The following is an 18,635-nucleotide window of genomic DNA, read 5'->3' on the forward strand; positions in this document are numbered from 1 at the left end:
TCTGGAGTGTTTTGATGTCTGTTTTGTGCCCGTTGACCCTTTGTCTAAGGGAGTTAGAAGTCTGTCCAATATACAAAGCATCTGGGCATTGTTGGCACATGATGGCATATATGATGTTAGTAGAGGAGCATGAGAAAGTGCCCGTGATTCTGAGAGTAACCTGGTTAGGTCCAGTGATGGTATTTCCAGAGAAGATATGTGGACAAAGCTGGCAGCAGGCTTTGTTGCAGGGAAAGGTTCCAGGACTGGTGTTCCTGGGGTGTAGACTGTGGCTGTTAGTGAGGATCCTCATGAGGTTGGGAGGTTGTCTGTAGGAGAGAACAGGCATGTCACCCAGGGCCTTCTGGAGTGTAGCATCCTGATTAAGGATAGGTTGTAGGTCTTTAATAATTCGTTGCAGTGGTCTGAGTTGGGGGCTGTAGGTGATGACCAGTGGTGTTCTGTTCTTGGCTTTTTTGGGCCGATCTTGGAGTAGCTGGTCTCTGGGTATTCGTCTGGCCCTGTCCATTTGTTTTTTTACTTCTCCTGGTGGGTAATTCAGGTTTATGAATATTTGGTAAAGTTCTTGTAGTTTTTGGTCTCTGTCAGTTGGATCAGAGCAAATGCGATTGTACCTAAGAGCTTGACTGTAAACAATGGATCTAGTCACATGTGCAGGATGGAAACTAGAAGGGTGTAGATAAGTATAGCGATCAGTAGGTTTTCGGTACAGTGTGGTACTGATCAGGCCATCCTTGATTAGTACTGTAGTGTCCAGGAAATGTATCTCTTACATGTTGTAATTGAGGCATAAGTTGATGGTGGGGTGTAGATTGTTAAAGTCTCTGTGGAATTCTTCTAGAGCCTCTGTACCATGGGTCCAAATCATAAAGATGTCATCAATGTATCTTATGTAGAGGAGTGGTAATAGGGGACGAGAGCTGAGGAATCATTGTTCCAGGTCAGCCATAAATATATAAGCATATTGTGGGGCCATGCAGGTGCCCATAGCAGTTCCACTAATCTGGAGGTATAAATTGTCCCCCAAACGGAAATGACTGTGTGTGAGAACAAAGTTACAGAGGTAATACACCAGATTGGCTGTGGTGGCATCAGGGGGTCGAGAGAGTCAGACTGTTGTTCATGTGTGTGCTGGAAAAATTTCTTTAGACGGAGGATACTTCATTCCTCAGGATACTTCAACCACAATAACAGTAGCTCGACCAACAACATTGTTAATCTTTCAAACTACCAACTTAGCCCAGCAGAGGAGTCTCTCTTATCCTGGGGTCTTTCCTTCTGCCCTACTTCACCCACGAACTTAATACATTTCTGTGGTGACCTTGAAGCCTTCTTTCGCCGCCTCCGTCTAAAGGAATTTTTCCAGCACACCTATGAACAACAGTCTGACTCTCTCGACCCCCCCTACCAACAACAAAAGAAGAAGAACTCTATGTGGACTCCCCCTGAGGGTCACAGTGAAAGTCTGGACTTCTACGTACAGTGCTTCTGCAACCGTGCTCAGGCTGACATTATACACAAACAATGCCAAATGAGACACAATCTCAACTATGCTGAACGCCATGCTGTCCAGAGTCTTAAAAATAACCCAGACATCATAATCAAACCAGCTGACAAAGGGGGTGCTGTTGTCATCCTGAATAAGTCAGACTATGAACAGGAGGCAGCCAGACAACTCTCCAACACCACATTTTACAGACCTCTCTCCACTGATCCCACTTTGGAATTCCAAAGGAAATTACAACAACTACTGAAGGAACTCCCTGCTGCTACTCGGGACCTCATTCACTCAGACACACCATCTGAGCCCCAACCTGGATTATTCTATTTACTTCCCAAAATCCACAAACCTGGAAACCCTGGATGCCCTATCATTTCAGGTATTGGCACCCTTACCACCGGACTATCCAGTTACATGGACTACTTCCTCAAACTCTATGCCACCAATGCTCCCAGCTATATTCGAGATACTACCAACTTTCTGAGGAAATTACAAAACATCGGAAAAGTTCCTGATAACGCCATCCTTGCCACAATGGATGTAGAGGCTGTGTACACTAATATTCCACATAAAGACGGATTACAAGTGATCAGGAATACCATCCCTGATGTTACCAGAGCCAATCTGGTGTCTGACATCTGTAACTTTGTTCTCACACACAGTCATTTCCTTTTTGGGGACAATTTATACCTCCAGATTAGTGGAACTGCTATGGGCACCTGCATGGCCCCACAATATGCTTATATATTTATGGCTGACCCGGAACAACGATTCCTCAGCTCTCGTCCCCTATTACCACTCCTCTACATAAGATACATTGATGACATCTTTATGATTTGGACCCATGGTACAGAGGCTCTAGAAGAATTCCACAGAGACTTTAACAATCTACACCCCACCATCAACTTATGCCTCAATTACAACATGTAAGAGATACATTTCCTGGACACTACAGTACTAATCAAGGATGGCCTGATCAGTACCACACTGTACCGAAAACCTACTGATCGCTATACTTATCTACACCCTTCTAGTTTCCATCCTGCACATGTGACTAGATCCATTGTTTACAGTCAAGCTCTTAGGTACAATCGCATTTGCTCTGATCCAACTGACAGAGACCAAAAACTACAAGAACTTTACCAAATATTCATAAACCTGAATTACCCACCAGGAGAAGTAAAAAAACAAATGGACAGGGCCAGACGAATACCCAGAAACCAACTACTCCAAGATGGGCCCAAAAAAGCCAAGAACAGAACACCACTGGTCATCACCTACAGCCCCCAACTCAGACCACTGCAACGAATTATTAAAGACCTACAACCTATTCTTAATCAGGATGCTACACTCCAGAAGGCCCTGGGTGACATGCCTGTTCTCTCCTACAGACAACCTCCCAACCTCATGAGGATCCTCACTAACAGCCGCAGTCTATACCCCAGGAACACCAGTCCTGGAACCTTTCCCTGCAACAAAGCCTGCTGCCAGCTTTGTCCACATATCTTCTCCGGAAATACCATCACTGGACCTAACCAGGTTACTCTCAGAATCACGGGCACTTTCTCATGCTCCTCTACTAACATCATATACGCCATCATGTGCCAACAATGCCCAGATGCTTTGTATATTGGACAGACTTCTAACTCCCTTAGACAAAGGGTCAACGGGCACAAAACAGACATCAAAACACTCCAGATCCACAAACCAGTTAGTCAACATTTTAATGGAATGAGGCATTCTGTCAATGACCTAAAGGTATGTGTGTTACTGAAGAGGAATTATCGCACCGTTCTGGAAAGAGAAGCAGCCGAGCTGGCTTTTATATTCAAATTCGGCACATTAACACATGGTTTACATTGTGATGGGAACTTTCTGAGTCACTATAGGGGCTCATCTGCATACTTTGCTCAATCTAATTCTTGACCTTTGACCCCACCCCTCCACTCTCTGATTTGCTCACCTTGATTATATTTTTCTGATTTGTCCTCCTTGCTTACTGTTTTTGGTTCTCTGGGTCTTAAATTTTGAGTCTGTTCTGGTCTGGCTATGGTCTGAAGAAGTGGGTCTGTCCCACGAAAGCTCACCTAATAAACTATTTTGCTAGTCTTTAAAGTACTACTTGACTGCTTTTTGTTTTGAGAAGCTTAAGTGTTTCTATGTTGAAGGGACTTGGAATTTGACCCTGGGTTCAGTGGGGTGCCAGGGAAATGGTTTTTGCCACCTCTTCAAAAATCTGCCCACACTGAGCCAAATCACAAGTGCTGAAAAGTCGCCGTTTGGTACGTGAGCAGTAGAGCTGTGTTCATTTGGCAGCTATATTCTCATAGAGTCCATCAGCATGGAGCATGCCCCAGGCTCTTGCAGCTCCTGTTTGTCACTGGGCCATGTACATGCCTTCCTGACTGCGCATATCACACCCCAGGACTTCCTCTGCAATAGCTGCTCTTGGCATGGTGGAGCTGGGCACCGGAACTCAGAAGGGTCTCCGTGGCGGGTGTTTGTCTAACCACCCTTGCTCTAAGCCAGTGTTTCCCAATTTTATTTGGCCACAGAACCCTCTTAAAGTCAACAGAATTTTGCAGAACCCTAATAACAGTCTTATATATGGCTTAACCCTTCTCGGCCCCAAACCCGCTCCCCAGGATTAACCTGCCTCAGCCCCAAACCAGCCCTCCGGATTAACCCATCCACCCAAGAGGCCCCCAGCCTAACCCCACCTGAACGAACTCTGCCTAAGTTAGGTCCTCTCATTACCTCATCCAACATGGCAGACAAACCTACTTTAGCCACTGCCGCTCCTCCGACTCTAGTCCTGATTGCCCAATTTCATTGGCTGCCCTATGGCAATGTGAGAGGCCAGTCACAGCCAATGAATGGTGAGGACAGGGCAGGAATTGCAGGACCCATCTGACTCCCCTTCCAGATAGTTGTTGGCGCCCCTTGCCCCACCCCCATTGTTCATGCGCCATCTTTTTTGTGAGTGAGGGGCTCTCTGCAGCCCCCTGCCTTTCCACCACTGAAATAATGTAACTAAATTCAGTTGGTTTAATGGTGGGATCCCTCCCACTGCCCTGCCAGATGTTAAACCAATTAAATTTAGTTCTATGTTTCAGCAGCAGCATCCGGAGCCTCAAATGACTCCTTGGAGCTGCATGTGGCTCTGGAGCTGCAGATTGCCGACCCTGATTGTTTTCTCGCATAACCCGTATTTTCACTTTGCGGAACACCATTTGGGAAACATTGCTCTAAGTGCATAACTCAGCTGTGGGAGCCCCTGCAGAATGACAAAGCCTGTCTTCTGTGTGCACCTGCATGGGTTGTCCTGAGGCTTGCAGAATTTCTCTGTGGCAAAGCCTGCATCAGACTACGGGGCTGAAGGGCATTATCTACGTTAGCCCTAGGATGGTGTTCCAGTGGCAAGCAAAGCCAGTTAGCCATAGGCTGTGCTTGGTGAGCAGCTAAGGCACGCTGATACTGAGCATGAAGCTCACCTGGCAGGAGTGGGCAGGAGGCGTGTAAAGCCCAGGAGTGGTGGGCAAAAGAGGTGGCAAGGAGATGAGCCTGCAGGTCGAGAGTAGGAGTCTGGAAACAATCACAAGCAGTAAAGTCTGAGGAAGCTGAGAACTGCTGGTTTGAGGACACTGGGAAGGAAAACCAGAGAAGAGAGTGGCCCCAGATTCTGCGCCCAGCCACTGTGGGAGTGGTGCAGCCAGTTCAGTGGAGATGGAGACTGCCTATGTCTCTGTGGAAGGAGCCCTTGATGACGGAGACCCTGCAAGTGGAGGCTGAATGCATCTTGTCTGGAGGGTTCAGCCACGAATGGGCGGCACTGCAGCTTCTAACGCCTGAGAGAGGGACTGCAGAGCAAGCGACTGAAGCAACAGACAGAGCACCTGCCCACTGGGACCTGGACAATGGCAAGCCGATTCTCCATGAGTTATGATGCAGTGCTGCTGAGCAGCCCTGTTACAGACCCCAATTGAAGACTTCTGGTGTTAGTTTGTCAGCATGACATAACGACCCCATCTGTGTCCACACACTGTGGGAGCAACGGCCCACAAATTACGAGGAAGTTCAAAGTGCTGCACCATGGCTGTATAGAAGTTTTCCTCAGTGGAGCTGGACAAGTAAATACACACATGTACACCACAGCAGGGCTGGTTGGAACCATCCTGTGACTCAGCTGTGTGTAGAATAACAGCCAGAACACTGATCAGTCAATGCCGCATGTCCTCTGGCACTACTGCTGTCATGATGATCCACGCAAAACCCTCTCCTTAGAGTCCTAGGCATCCGCTTCCTTACCTCTGCAACCTGGACTCAAAGCTCCCCACTAAGTGACTGTTTCTTATTCTCTCCTGCCACAACACTTTCCAGAAGGTGTATTCCACAGCACAGCCTGCCGCCCCTCCTGAGCCCTATCTGCTTCTGCCTCACTTGAATCACCGGAGAGCCACATTGACACAAAGAGCTGCCTGCCCTGAAGGACACCTCCCTACTGACTAGATCGCAGACCCCAAAGGTCAGTGTCACCTGCAATCCCTGTGACATACTCGAGCTGGCAGTCTTAACCTGGGAGGGTATTCACCCCAGCCAGAGAAATCAAACTCCCAGCTTCAGTGGGGCAAGAGAAGGAAAACCATGCAAAGTTGGAAGTACGATATAAGAGCTGACCTAGTTGTTACGCAGTAGGCATGTGGTAAACCAAGTAATGGCTGAGTTATGTACATAAAACAGGTTTGTATACAGGAGACAGCTCATAAATTACAATGGACCACATATTTTAGTAGGCCATTGCCTTTAATGTGTCAGTGTTTGTGTGTGTGACATCAAGGACTTCTAGCGATAGCTCCTTCCTTTGCAAAGTGCTGCATTGGTGTCCAGACACACTTCTCTGAAGTTCCTTTCTAAAGCTGGAGTTCTGTGCCCCCATTCAATCAGCTCAGCAGTAAATTCCTTCCGGCCTCCTAGCCCAGCCAGCTAAACTGGACTTGTCAAATGAAACACGAAAATGTCCATAATTCTCTCTTCAGAAAGCAGCAACCCCGTAGAGAGCAGCCAGTGCTTGTTATATTTCATCTGGTAAGAACGACTCAGGTAAGGCTGTGGCCAAAGGCAACGCTTCTAATTGGCTGTTAGCGCAAGAAATAGAGACCTGTACCTCGGAGTGTGATGGCCATGTCAAGGCTCACTCCCTCAGAGCTCCAGAGCTGCTGTGATGGCCAGGCTCAGCTTAGTCCCACCAGACGATGTGGAGGAAGCTGCAGTCTGGCGTTCTTGACAAACTGCAGCCGTGCATATTTCAGGGCCATTCCCCAAGTGCCCCACTCTGCTCTCCTTCCCTCTTCATTCTTAATTGTTGACAAGGTAGGTCACATAACTTCAGCTAACAATGACATGAATGATCCCCTCCCTCTTCTGCGGTCACTGGGGTCATGCTGTTTTTAAGACTAACAAGAGGCTCGTGTCCTAAGAGCTGTCTGCCATTGACATCTTCTGCTGGTAAAATGACTACCAGCATTTGGTGGACAGTTTTCAGCATTAGATTTTATTTTTGAGTTGGAACAGGAGCACAGAAGTTGCCCGACTGGAACAGAGCCAATATCCATCTAGCTCCACATCCTTCTCTGACAGTGACCAGAGCCAGATGCTTCCGAGGAAGGCGCGGGAGACCTGCAGTGGCACATATTGATAATATGCGCCTTTAAGTTCTCGCCCTGATCTCTAATATTTAGAGGTTGGTTTAACCTGAAGCATGAAGTTTATCATCCCATCCAAAATTTGTCCTTGCTAATTATAACTTTAGATATTCTCATTTTCCATATAATCATCCAATCTCTTTTGGGCTCCTTTTAAGTTCTTGGCCTCCGTGACTTCCTGTGGCAGTAAGTTCCACGGTCTAATTACACGTTGTGTGGAAAAGTATTTCTTTGTATTGGGTTTGAATTTCCCACTTCTCAGGGCCATTGAACGTCCCTTGTTCTTATGTAACAAGAAAGGGAAACCAGAAGTTTCTAATCTACCTTTTGGAAATAATACATTTTGTTACACACTTTTATCACATCCCCTCTTCCTCATCTCCTTTCACTGGCAACAGTCTTTTCAAACTCTCTCTCCAGCTGAAAGTTTTCTGGACCCCTAATCATTCTTGTCACCCTTGTCTGAGCCCCCTCTGTTCTCCAATATTCTTTTTGAGATCAGGTGATCCAGTCTGCATACATTATCCTGGTGAGGCTGCAGCATTGATTTATGTAAGATACTAGAATAGTCTCCGTATTGTTCACCATCTCTTTCTTATGCATCCCAACATCTTATTTCCCTTTTTGATTGTAGATACCTAATGAACAGAACTCTTAATGGAGCTGTTCATAATGACATGCAGGTCCTTCTCTGGAGTCGATATTGTTGGAATGCCATATGCCATATGAGTACTTTACTTTTTCCCCTCCAGTGTATTTGCATTATCAATGCTGGATTTCATTTGCCACTGTGGGGCCCATTAACCTAGCTCCTTTAGGTCTGTTTGAAATTCCATTCTCTGCTCCTGACTAGTCTGAGTAACTCTGTGCCATCTGCAGCTTTTGCTACCTCACTGCTTCTTCCACTTTCCAGATCACTCATAAAAAACTTATCGAACAACATGGCACCCTCTGTTGATCCTTGAGGCCCTTCTGTTCACCTTTTGCTGTGATGTAAATTGACCATTTATTCCTACTTTTTGCTTTCAGTCTCCTGGCCATGTTTGGACCCCGGACAATACTTTGTCTACCACCCCATGTCTTCTTTGCTTCTTCAGAAGCCTCTTGTGTGAGACTGTGTCAAAGGCCTTTAGGAAGTCTAAACAATCTACGACAACCCAGTTGCTTTTATCTGTTACTTCCCTGACACATTCAAAGAACTTGGGGATTTGTGAGATACAGTTTTCCTTTGCAAAATCCATGCTAGTTAGACCCAATCATATCACAATCTTCCAGGGTGTGGGTTGTTTTTAAAGATCATATGCATATATTAGAAAAGAAGAGTTAAAAAATAAGACCTTTAATAATAAAGGTAAAGGAAGTTAAACACCTAGGCTGTGTCTACACCAGCCCCTCCCTTTCGGAAGGGGCATGTTATCAAGGCACTTCAGAACAGGTTAATGAGGTGCTGACATGCATATTCAGCACCTCATTAGCATAGTGGCAGCCAGTCGCACTTCGAAGGTGCTGCTTTTGAAATGCAGACTGGCTGTATAGATGCAGATGCTTCAAAATAAACCCCACACTTCGAAATTCCCTTATTCCCAAAACAAATTGGGAATAAGGTACTATCTAAGTGTGGTGCTTATTTTGAAGTGCCCACATCTATACAGCCAGTCTGCGTTTCCAAAGCAGCACTTTCGAAGTGCGACTGGCCACAGTTATGCTAATGAGGTGCTGAATATGCATGTCAGCACCTCATTAACCTGTTCTGAAGTGCCTCGTTAACATGCCCCTTCCGAAAGGGAGGGGCTGGTGTAGACACAGCCTAGGTGTTTAACTTCCTTTACCTTTATTATTAAAGGTCTTATTTTTTAAACTCTTCTAACATTTGGTTTCAACATGACCTTTTTTGATACCAGCCTAATTTTGGGATGTTGAGCCTCAGGTCACTGTTGTTCACTTGCTCAGCCACTATCACGTGTTGAATTAGCTCCTGTGAACTTCCAAAGACTGAAAAGTTGCCTACACTAGAACTTACTTCTGTTCACCTTTTGCTGTGATGTAAATTGACCATTTATTCCTACTTTTTGCTTTCAGTCTCCTAGCCATGTTTGGACCCCTACACTTTACTTTGCCTACATTAGAACTTACTTTTACAGCCCTTCGGTGGTTGTAAAAAACCCACATCTCTCTCCCCCGAGCCCTGTGAAGCATTGTTTACACAGCAGGGTACATAGTGCTCTGTCAGCCGGAAGGTTTCTCCCCCTGACATAGCTAGCACCATTTGCGCGAGGTGGTGTAATTAAGCCATCAGGAAAACTCCCTCCTACCGGCTTCAAGTGATGTCACCAAAAGAAATACAGTGCTTTGAGTGCAGATTTAGCCTCCACCAAGAAGAGCCTCTCCACTGTTGAGCAGTTGTTTCTCTAAACTCTGCCCCATTGGGCAATTCAGTCATCCCTCAATGAGTGCTGAAGTCCCCCATTATGGTCTGTTGCTTGACTTTTGCTGCTGCTTTGACCTTGCTTGTCATTTTGCATTCAGTTTCCTTTCCTTAGGCTGAGAACGCAGTCTTCAAGTGATGGATTCATGGAGTCCAAGGCGAGACGGGACCATTGTGTTTGTCACGTCTGACCTCCTGTAGACCTCTGGACAGAGACCTGCCCCCGTATAAGCCCTAGGGTGGAGCTTTTTGAAAAATAGCCAGTCTTGACTTAACACTGGTCAAAGATGGAGAACCCCAACGCCCCTGGGCAGGTTGTCCCCAGAATTAATTACCCTCCCTGTTAAAAATATGCCTTGTTTACAGTCTGAATTTGTCCAGCTTCAACTGCCAGCCTTGGAACAGGCTAGACCTTTGTCTGCCAGGCTGAAGAGCTCATTATTAAATATCTGTTCTCATGTAGACAGCTATGGGCTGTAATCAATTCGTTCCATAGTCTTCTCTTTGTTAAGCTAAATAGACTGAGATCTTTGGGTCTGTATCACTGTAAGGCAGATTTTCTAGACCTTTAATCATTTGTGTGACTTTTGCTGACCGCTCTCCAGTTTATCATCATGCAGCTTGTATTGTGAGCACCAGACTCAGAGGTAGTATTCCAGGAGCAGTCACACCAGGGCTGAAGACAGAGGCAAAATCACCTACCTGAAATTCTTCAGCCTGTGTACTCCAAGATCATACTGGTTCCTCTGACCACTGTGTCACTCAAGGAACTCCTGTTCAGCTGACGATTCACCAGATCTTTTTCAAAGTCCCTGCTTCCCTAGACAGAGTCCCCCATCCTGTGTCTATAGCCAGTGTTCCTTGCACTTAGATATAGACACATTTATATTTAATCGTATTAAAATGCACATTATTCACTCGCACCCAGTTTACCATACAAGCTACTCAACCGCCTGTCCTCTTGGTTATTTACTACTCCCAAATTTTGTGTCTGCAAATTTGATCAGTGATGATTTTTTTGTTTTCTACCAGGGCATTGATAAAAATGTTAAAAAGCACAGGGCCACGCACTGATCCCTGCAGGACCCCACTGGAAACAGACCTGCTCAATGCAGATTCCTAATGTACAATTTCATTTTGAGGCCTCTCAGCTAAGCCGTTTCTTATCAATTTAATGTATGTCATGGTAATTTTATATCATTCTAATTTTTTAGTCAAAATTTTGTGTGAATGTCAAACACTTTATGGGAGTCTAAGTACATTAGAATCAGAGAACCAGAGAGTTAGAAAGGACAGGAAAGGTCGTCTAGTTTAACACCTGCCAAAATGCAGGATTTCTTGTGGCAGAACTATCCAAGACGGATGGCAATCCAGCCTCCTTCAGAAACCCTTCAGTGAAGGAGCTTCCACATCTTCCCCGGACATCTGTTCCATTATTGATCTGTGCGTACAGCTAGAACGCATCTCCTGAGATTCTGTCCAAACCTGCTGTGCTGGGGTTTGAGCCCCTGGTCTCATGTCCTGCCCTCTGTGGCAAGCGAGAACATTTTTGCATTTGCGTATGGACATCATTCACTTTTATTCTTGACCAAGTGTCTGTTTTTATTTAACTCCTTCATCTAAGACCCTCTTGTGTTTTTAACGGGCTGTACTTCTGTGCTCTCTCCATGGCCTTGTTCTAGGTTGGGTGTATAGTAATTTGCATCATATACAAGATCTGCATACACAGAGTCTGTTGTATCCCCAGCGTGTTTAACTGATGTCTGTTTGACCTGTGTGCTCCTCCACTCCTCTTGCTGACTTCCCCCTGCGGCTTAGGTTAAATATTCCTCCAACATCTTTGTGTTACAAGCCAGCAAGCTGGTTCCATTTTGATTAAGATGGAGCCTGTCACTTCTGAGAGGGCCCCTCTTTCACTGCTTGTTGCCTGATAACTTCTTCTCCACATCATCTCCTCACTGACACACTGAGTCCCTCAAGTTCCTTCTGTCCCACTCCACATATGTGCAGAACTTGAAGCATTTCAGAGGATGTGACTACTGAGGCTCTGGTCCAACTCCTTCCACCTAGCCATCGGCATTAACCTCCAGGACCCCTCTGTGGTCATCATCCCCTTATGTCATTGGTACCAGTGACCACAGACTTCTCTCCAGCACTCCCCAGAAGTCTGTCTAGCCGGCTTGTGATAGCTGCCCCATAAGCAGCCAACAGGCAAGTCACCAGGTAGGTCTCTTTGGCTCCTCTCACTCCTGGTGATGGAATCCATGGTCTGCACAGCCTATCGCTTCCCCCAGGCCTGCTGCTGCTTCCTCTGCGGCAGGAGGAATTCCCAGTCTCTCCACCCCGTCTGCGGGAAGGAGAGTTCCATCTGAGACTGTCTTCCTGCACAGGCCCTTACGTGTCCATCCAGCATGAGATTCGCTTCCTCTGTGCAAGGATCAGGGACGTTTTTTCTAAGTCAGGGCCCACTCCACAGTGTCCTCCCTAGATGCAGCATATAACCAGTTCTGCTTCTTGGCCATGAGCTGCTCACACCGGGGCCGGCTTGTATCATGTACCTGTGAGGTCTGGAGTCAAAGCTTGCGCTCTGTGCAGGAACCTAGGTACTGTGCGGGTTGGTTAGCGGCTGGTCCCTGACCTGCACAGACTGGGCATTAACTCAAAGTGTGGATGAGCTTAACTGTTTCTGTGGTCTATTAACTGTTCAGGAAAAGGGTTTTACGATTACAGAGATTATAATTCATCTGTATGAGAAGTCTGTAGTTTTAATATTTATATTTGTTCTTTTTATTTATAAATTTATGTCTGCCACAAGCTTAACAATTAAAGGTCGAGCCTAACTCCTGCCTATGCAGACCAAGCTGCCCTGTGCTCACTCTATCTGCTGCCATCTCCTTTGGTTTGAAGCCTCACGTTGCTTGGGTTGGTTGGTTAAGGATGGGCAAGAGTCGTATGGTATTCTGGTGCTGGCTGAGCCCCACCCATATGATGACGAAGATTAGCAGAATTCCTTTTGACTCATGTTGTCCAAGGGAGCGGTGGGCTCCAAAGCCCTGTTGAAGTGAGTGAGAGTCCTGCAAGTACTGGAGTGGGCTTTGGATAAGGCCCACACAACCTGTTTGGGGGAACACCACTCCCTGCTGGTCTGGTGCCTCCTCTGGGTCAGTCTGGGGATTAGCGCTTCAGGCTGACACCTGGGGGTCTGCAGTTCACCCACAGCCACTCTGACTCTGGTTGGCTGCTCCTCTCCCTCCAGCCAGTTCACTCCGCATTCCCCCTTCTGGGGTACGTCCATCAGCAGTCCTAGGCAGTCTGTCCATTCACAGCTTGAGTACCGCTCCCTGTGTAGCTGATCAGGGAACACAGGTCCATGTGTCTTCTGCTTCAGGTGCAGCCTGTAGAGTTAATTGGCCTACGCAGTCACCTTTACCCTGGCTCAGTCTTGTGGAGGGTGGACAGCCCCTCCTGGTACCACACAACATTCTGATCAAAATGTTAGCTCTAGACCAACGTAATATGGCATGTCATAAATGGACAAAAAACTGGCTACCTGTTAGATCTCAAAAAGTGATAGTTAGTGCTGAATTAGCACCTAGCTGAGGTGTTTCTGTTGGGTTCCTGTGCACACTGGTTTTTAGCCCATCACTCGTATATGAAATACCTGAAAGAAGATATAAACTCATGGCTGATAAGGTTTGCAGATGACACAAAGGTTGGCAAGCTAGCAAATACTAATGGAACGGGTCACTGAGAGAGCTGGATCACTTGGTAGGTTGGACACACCCGTACAACATGCATTTAATACATCCAAACACAAGGGCTTCCAGCTAGGATCACTGAAAGTGGCCCACACTCTCTGGAGGGGGGACTATGCCCCAAAAGTTGTGGCTGAAAAGGCCTTGGGGTCATGGTTGTTAACTAGCTAAACATAAACTCTCAGTGGCTTGCAGTAGCTAACAGGGCTAATTTGGTCCTTTGAGTTAGACTTGTAAACAGGGGAATCCTAAGTTCAAAATTGCATTGCTGCCTGTGACAAATACACACTGCCATTTGGTATGTGTTCCCCCTTCCTTATACGTGAACAATTAATGTCAGTGGAAGTTCTGACTCCAGCCTAGTGGGACTGCTCCTTTCGCTCAGCTAGCAGAGACTCATCGCTTTAGATTAACTGCAGAGTGAGTGAGGGCTTCTTGGTTTTGTTTGTTGACAAGCAGTGTGCTGGATTGCCCCAAAAGGTGGTGTGAGTCACGTGACCTTTGAAATGCAGCTTCCAAATAAACATAGCTTAATAGCTGAAATAGTTGATGACAATGGAGAGGTGGATAAAGTCGAAACAGATTTGTTCCAAGAGAGCAGTTCCTGTGACTCACCAAGGAAGAATGCGATTTGAGAAAGACATTCGAACAGGTGATTGTCTGAACTCATTATGAACGGAGCGGAGATGTGGGAAAAATCTCACTGGAATTGTCTGACAGTTTGTGCTTTATAAACTTTAGCAAGAGTGAAATTCTCCCCTTTGCGGGGGGAGTGCAGAAGACCCTCATCCCACTCCGGGCTTTGTGGGGCAGTCACCGTGCTGACCCGCGCAGGGGTGAGTTTCCTCCTCCAGGCTCCCCGCCAGCACTGCAAACAGCTGGCAGAAGAAACAAGGGGGGAGAGCCAGCCCAGTTAGATGTCCTGGCCCTGCAAAACCCCTACCACTAAGACTGCTGTATAGAACCAGGTTTATTGGTGGTGTGGGGGAAGGATTGGGGGCTGAACGCATTCCCCACCCCCACCACAATCTATGGGGCACAAAGGAGCAAGCCACTGCAGGCGGCTTTTCGTGAAACCGTAGGTGTCCCCACCACCCCTGCCTTGAGAATATTCCAGGGCAGCCATGACCAGGGGAGCAGGATGACTCTGAGGGCCAGTGACGGCTGGGGGCTGAGAGGCAATAAAAAGCAAGGGGTGGGGTCTTTCCTCCAGCCAATCCCGTGAGAGGTATGAAGTTGGGAGAGCGTAATAAGGGACAGTCTTCAGCATTCACTGTGGGAGGGAGAAGGCCACAGCAAACCCGCCACTGAACAGAACTACAGGAGAAACTCAACAGATTGTTGAGTTTTCATTCCCTTGCATGGTAATAAACTGTCGAGCTAAGAATAGGACCTTAACTGTCTTCTTACTTCTATCTTCAGGAGAACCATAGTCAGATACTATCTAGCAAACTTAAGAAACAGCCAAGTTTTACCCTTGATGGTACATGTAAAATACTGCCTTAAATTTAGGTTTTCAAAGGACAACCTGCTTAAGTCTCAAAACATTTACCCAGTAACCTTTCTGTTCACATGAGCCACCCACACAGAAACCAAAATGAGCTACAAGAAGAAAATAGAAAAAGCATCTGGCTGTTGACAACCAGACCTTTTCTCAGTCCTGTTTTTTTAATAATTTCTTCCTCACAACTCTGCAAAGATTTGAATATTTTAAAATTTCTAATTGTATAATTTTACATGCATTGCAATATTCCCATGGGAGCATTAACATGCAAAAAGGTCAAGAAGCTTAGACAGCTTTTGAGTGCAGGGTTGTCGAAGTGAAATCTTTATAATAGTAAAGTACGTGATTTCTGCAGAACTTTTTTGTATAAACCTTATGCTTGGAAAAGGACATGAAAGTATAATTTTCAGCACCATCTTTAAGTTCAGTTTAGTCATATGAATTGCCCCTTTGTGATCATTTGCATATGAAAGATTAACAGTACCATCACCCCAAGTGCGTAAAACCTATGAGTCAAGGCTACCGAAAGTCATGAGATGACCTTAAGATCAGAGATCAGTTGTAAATATTAAATTTGGACGGGTTTATAATTCGTCTCCTGAGTTCTCAGCCTTTAGGCTCTGACTAGGCGCGTGAGGTAGCATAAATGGAACTATGACCATTACAATGTTATATTCCTTTTTTAGGCCTTAATAGCTCAGATGTACCTACTTTCTTCAGACAAAAATCTGTCCAACAGCCCCTCAACCTGATTAAGCCTGTCACCAACATAAGCTCCCGACAGAGGTGGATACACCACTCCAAGCAGCACCAGACCCTACCACGGCAATAGGTGCGACCTGCAGACACAGCTCCACTGCTGCAGTGCTCAACACCTCCACAACACACCCTTCAAGACTCATGGATCCCACACAAGCCCATCATAATGTGGGCTGCCTCTCACCCAGGGCACTAACTGCCTCAATAACAACGGTGTGTATGACATCAGCCAATCGCTGCACTACCGAAAGAAATCATGCAGGGAAGTCATAAAGAACAAAGGCATTCTGTCACCCTTGGAGGAACACTTTTTGCAAATCAGTCACTCTCTATCTGGCCTCTAAGGCCTTGTCTTCAAAGGACGCCTCCCAACACCTGCCAAAGACAAGATTAGGAGCTTACATTCATAACTCAGCTAGTCTTTAAAAGCTGTGATTTTCTTAAAGACTCTGGATGTACGGCTTTTTACAATGACCTGCAACCCATAAACTCCTCTTTCTAGACCTTTGTCTGTAGTGACGGTAATGAGCCACTTCTCCTGGAATGGTCCCATAGAATATGTGCAAAGTACTTATTCTAAACCATCGGTTCCAGCTGGCGTTTAACTCTGACGCTCGTGGTACATTTCTCAGCCCTGAAGCGGAGCTCTGCGGAGCCCTGCAGGTTGTCTCCACACCAGCAGAAGTTGGTCACATAAAAGACACGACCTCCCGGCCTTACCTCGCTAGAAATATGTCTCAGGTCTACACTAAGGTGTGTGGTGGTTTCTTTGGTTTTGCCAAAGTATCATTAAAATCCCTGTGGGTGCCTTAGCACAAGATGGCTTAGAGCATGTAAATAGCCCCAGGCATGCTGTGGCCACGTGATGGATCTGGTGTTCCTCTCTGTGGCTGTGTGCTGTGGAGACCACTGTGCTCAGCCCTGGAGGGAAGGGTCAAGCCCATTCTTTGAGCAACAGCAAAACCTGCCATCGAAAAGCTCCTGGAGATGGGCACGCCTGTCCCAGGCATTTCTCCCCATTCCCCTGGGGTGAGCAGAAAAACAAAGAGGGAAGAAGGAGAGGGGAAATGAGCCTGGAGATGGTTCTGCCACAACAGGGCAAAATGGAGGTGTGCTTTTGAAGGGGCTGTGCTTTCGATGAGCTGTGCTTTCAATGGGGGTGTGCTTTAGCTGTGGGTGTGCTTTGCTTTGGATGAAACTGTGCTTTCAATGGGGGTGTGCTTTAGCTGTGGGTGTGCTTTGCTTTGGATGAGGCTGTTCTTTCAATGGGGGCGTCCTCTGTTTGGTCAGGTCTTACTGGTCAGAAGTTGTTTGCGTCCCGGCTTTTGCACAGATGTGCCGACTAATGTTAAACGTTGCCCTGGGAGTGATGCCAGACTAACAGAGAGTGGCGTAATGAGAATTCAGGTGAGGGAATTGTATCAAGGATCCTCTTGTTGACTCTGAATCCCAGTGCCACAGGAAGTTGCCCTAATGTCAAAGAGCCTGTTTCCTATGCCATGCTCCTGTTTTGTACTGTGAAAAGAACACTTGCGAGCCCAGCTCGGCTTTTCTGAAACACAAGCCCTTTTAACTGCCCTCATAGTCTGGGAATGTCTATTAGTTCAGCTCAGGCTCTGGAACAGTGGGGTGGGGGTTGGGAATCATCATTTACTTCTATAGCTTTTGGTAACCAGCGTAGGTGCTAGGTTTCTTCACAGACAAAAGCACATTTCCCCACCCTCCACCCCCACCACCTGCCTGCTGCATTCTCGTGAACAAACAGGATATTGCAATTGACAGAGGTACTGCTGCCTGAGCAGGAATCTCATGCATTTCAGTACCCTACCTGCTATGCAGATGAGCACCCACTGGCTCAGCAGAAGGACAGTGAAAAGTATGTGCTATGGTTGACAGTGATTATGATCTGAGGGTCCAGAGTGACTGATGTTGTACAAGGCACATTGTGGAGAGCTCCAGACCCAAAGATCTTACAGTCCAAGGGAAGCTGAAAATAGACTGGAGACACTGGGCAGGCCAGGGTGAGGAGTCACTGGGCATTTGTGAATGTTGGCAAGTTGAAATATGCGGTTGATGGAAGCGCAGGTGGGGCTGTCCTGGTTATCAGTGGCACACCATTAATTTTGCGGGCCCCTGGGAAGTGTAAATACTCGCCTGCAAAAACAAGTGAAGTTTCTCATTCCAACAGATGCATAGATCAACCCTGGGAAGTGCAACCTGATTCAATGCTCTCCAGCATGCAGATAAAGAAACCAGAGAGATAAGGCCCCGATCCAGCAGAGCGCTAAAACGTGCTTAATTTTAAGCATGTGAGCAATCCCCTTGTGCTTAGTTGGATCAGAGCCTAAACAGCTGTAAAATACCACCATCCATCTCGGCAGGGTCTTAGGTCTGATCCTGAATAATACAGGAGCCAAAATAACTATTTCACTGCTGATCCTTTTGTCAGGAAAGGCCTCCAAAATTGCAAGCACAGCTGGACGTTGTGGGTGGAGCTTATCCGATAGCATCAGGCCAAAGCCACATTTTTTCCATTCTGACCAGAGGGATGTTAAATAGTCAAGTAAAACTTGACACAGACTGACAAATGTTCGTAAACGTTAAGGGCAAAGAGGCCATTATAAACCTGCTGTGTAACCCAGATTAGAGAATTTCACCCAGTGAGTCTTGGCTCATGCCCATAACTCATGGTTGGCTAAAGTATCTTTTGGACTTAACTCTTGATTTAAAGACTCTCAATGACAAAGAATTTACCAAGTCCCTAGGTCAGTTGTTCCAGTGATTAAATACCTCACTGCTCAATGGGGGATCCTATTTCTAGCTAGAATTTTGCTTACCTAACCCTCCAGCCATTGCCTCTTGTTCTTCTTTGTCTGCTGGATTAAGGAGCCATCTGTTGTCCACTCTCTTCTCCCCATGTAGGAACCTGTGGACCATGCTCAAAGTTACCTCGTATGTGTCCCTCTGTTTAGCTAGGTCACATGAACTA

The 18,635-nt window shown here is 46.5% G+C and overlaps 1 long non-coding RNA gene across 2 annotated transcripts in view; it reads left to right on the forward strand.

Annotated features, from left to right (window-relative positions):
• The window catches only part of LOC142010783 (uncharacterized), a 59,499-nt gene that overhangs the window by 15,583 nt on the left and 25,281 nt on the right, over nt 1–18,635 (forward strand). The window lies entirely within an intron of this gene.

Source organism: Carettochelys insculpta, chromosome 3 (genome assembly GCF_033958435.1).
Source record: "Carettochelys insculpta isolate YL-2023 chromosome 3, ASM3395843v1, whole genome shotgun sequence".
Taxonomy (NCBI): domain Eukaryota; kingdom Metazoa; phylum Chordata; order Testudines; family Carettochelyidae; genus Carettochelys; species Carettochelys insculpta.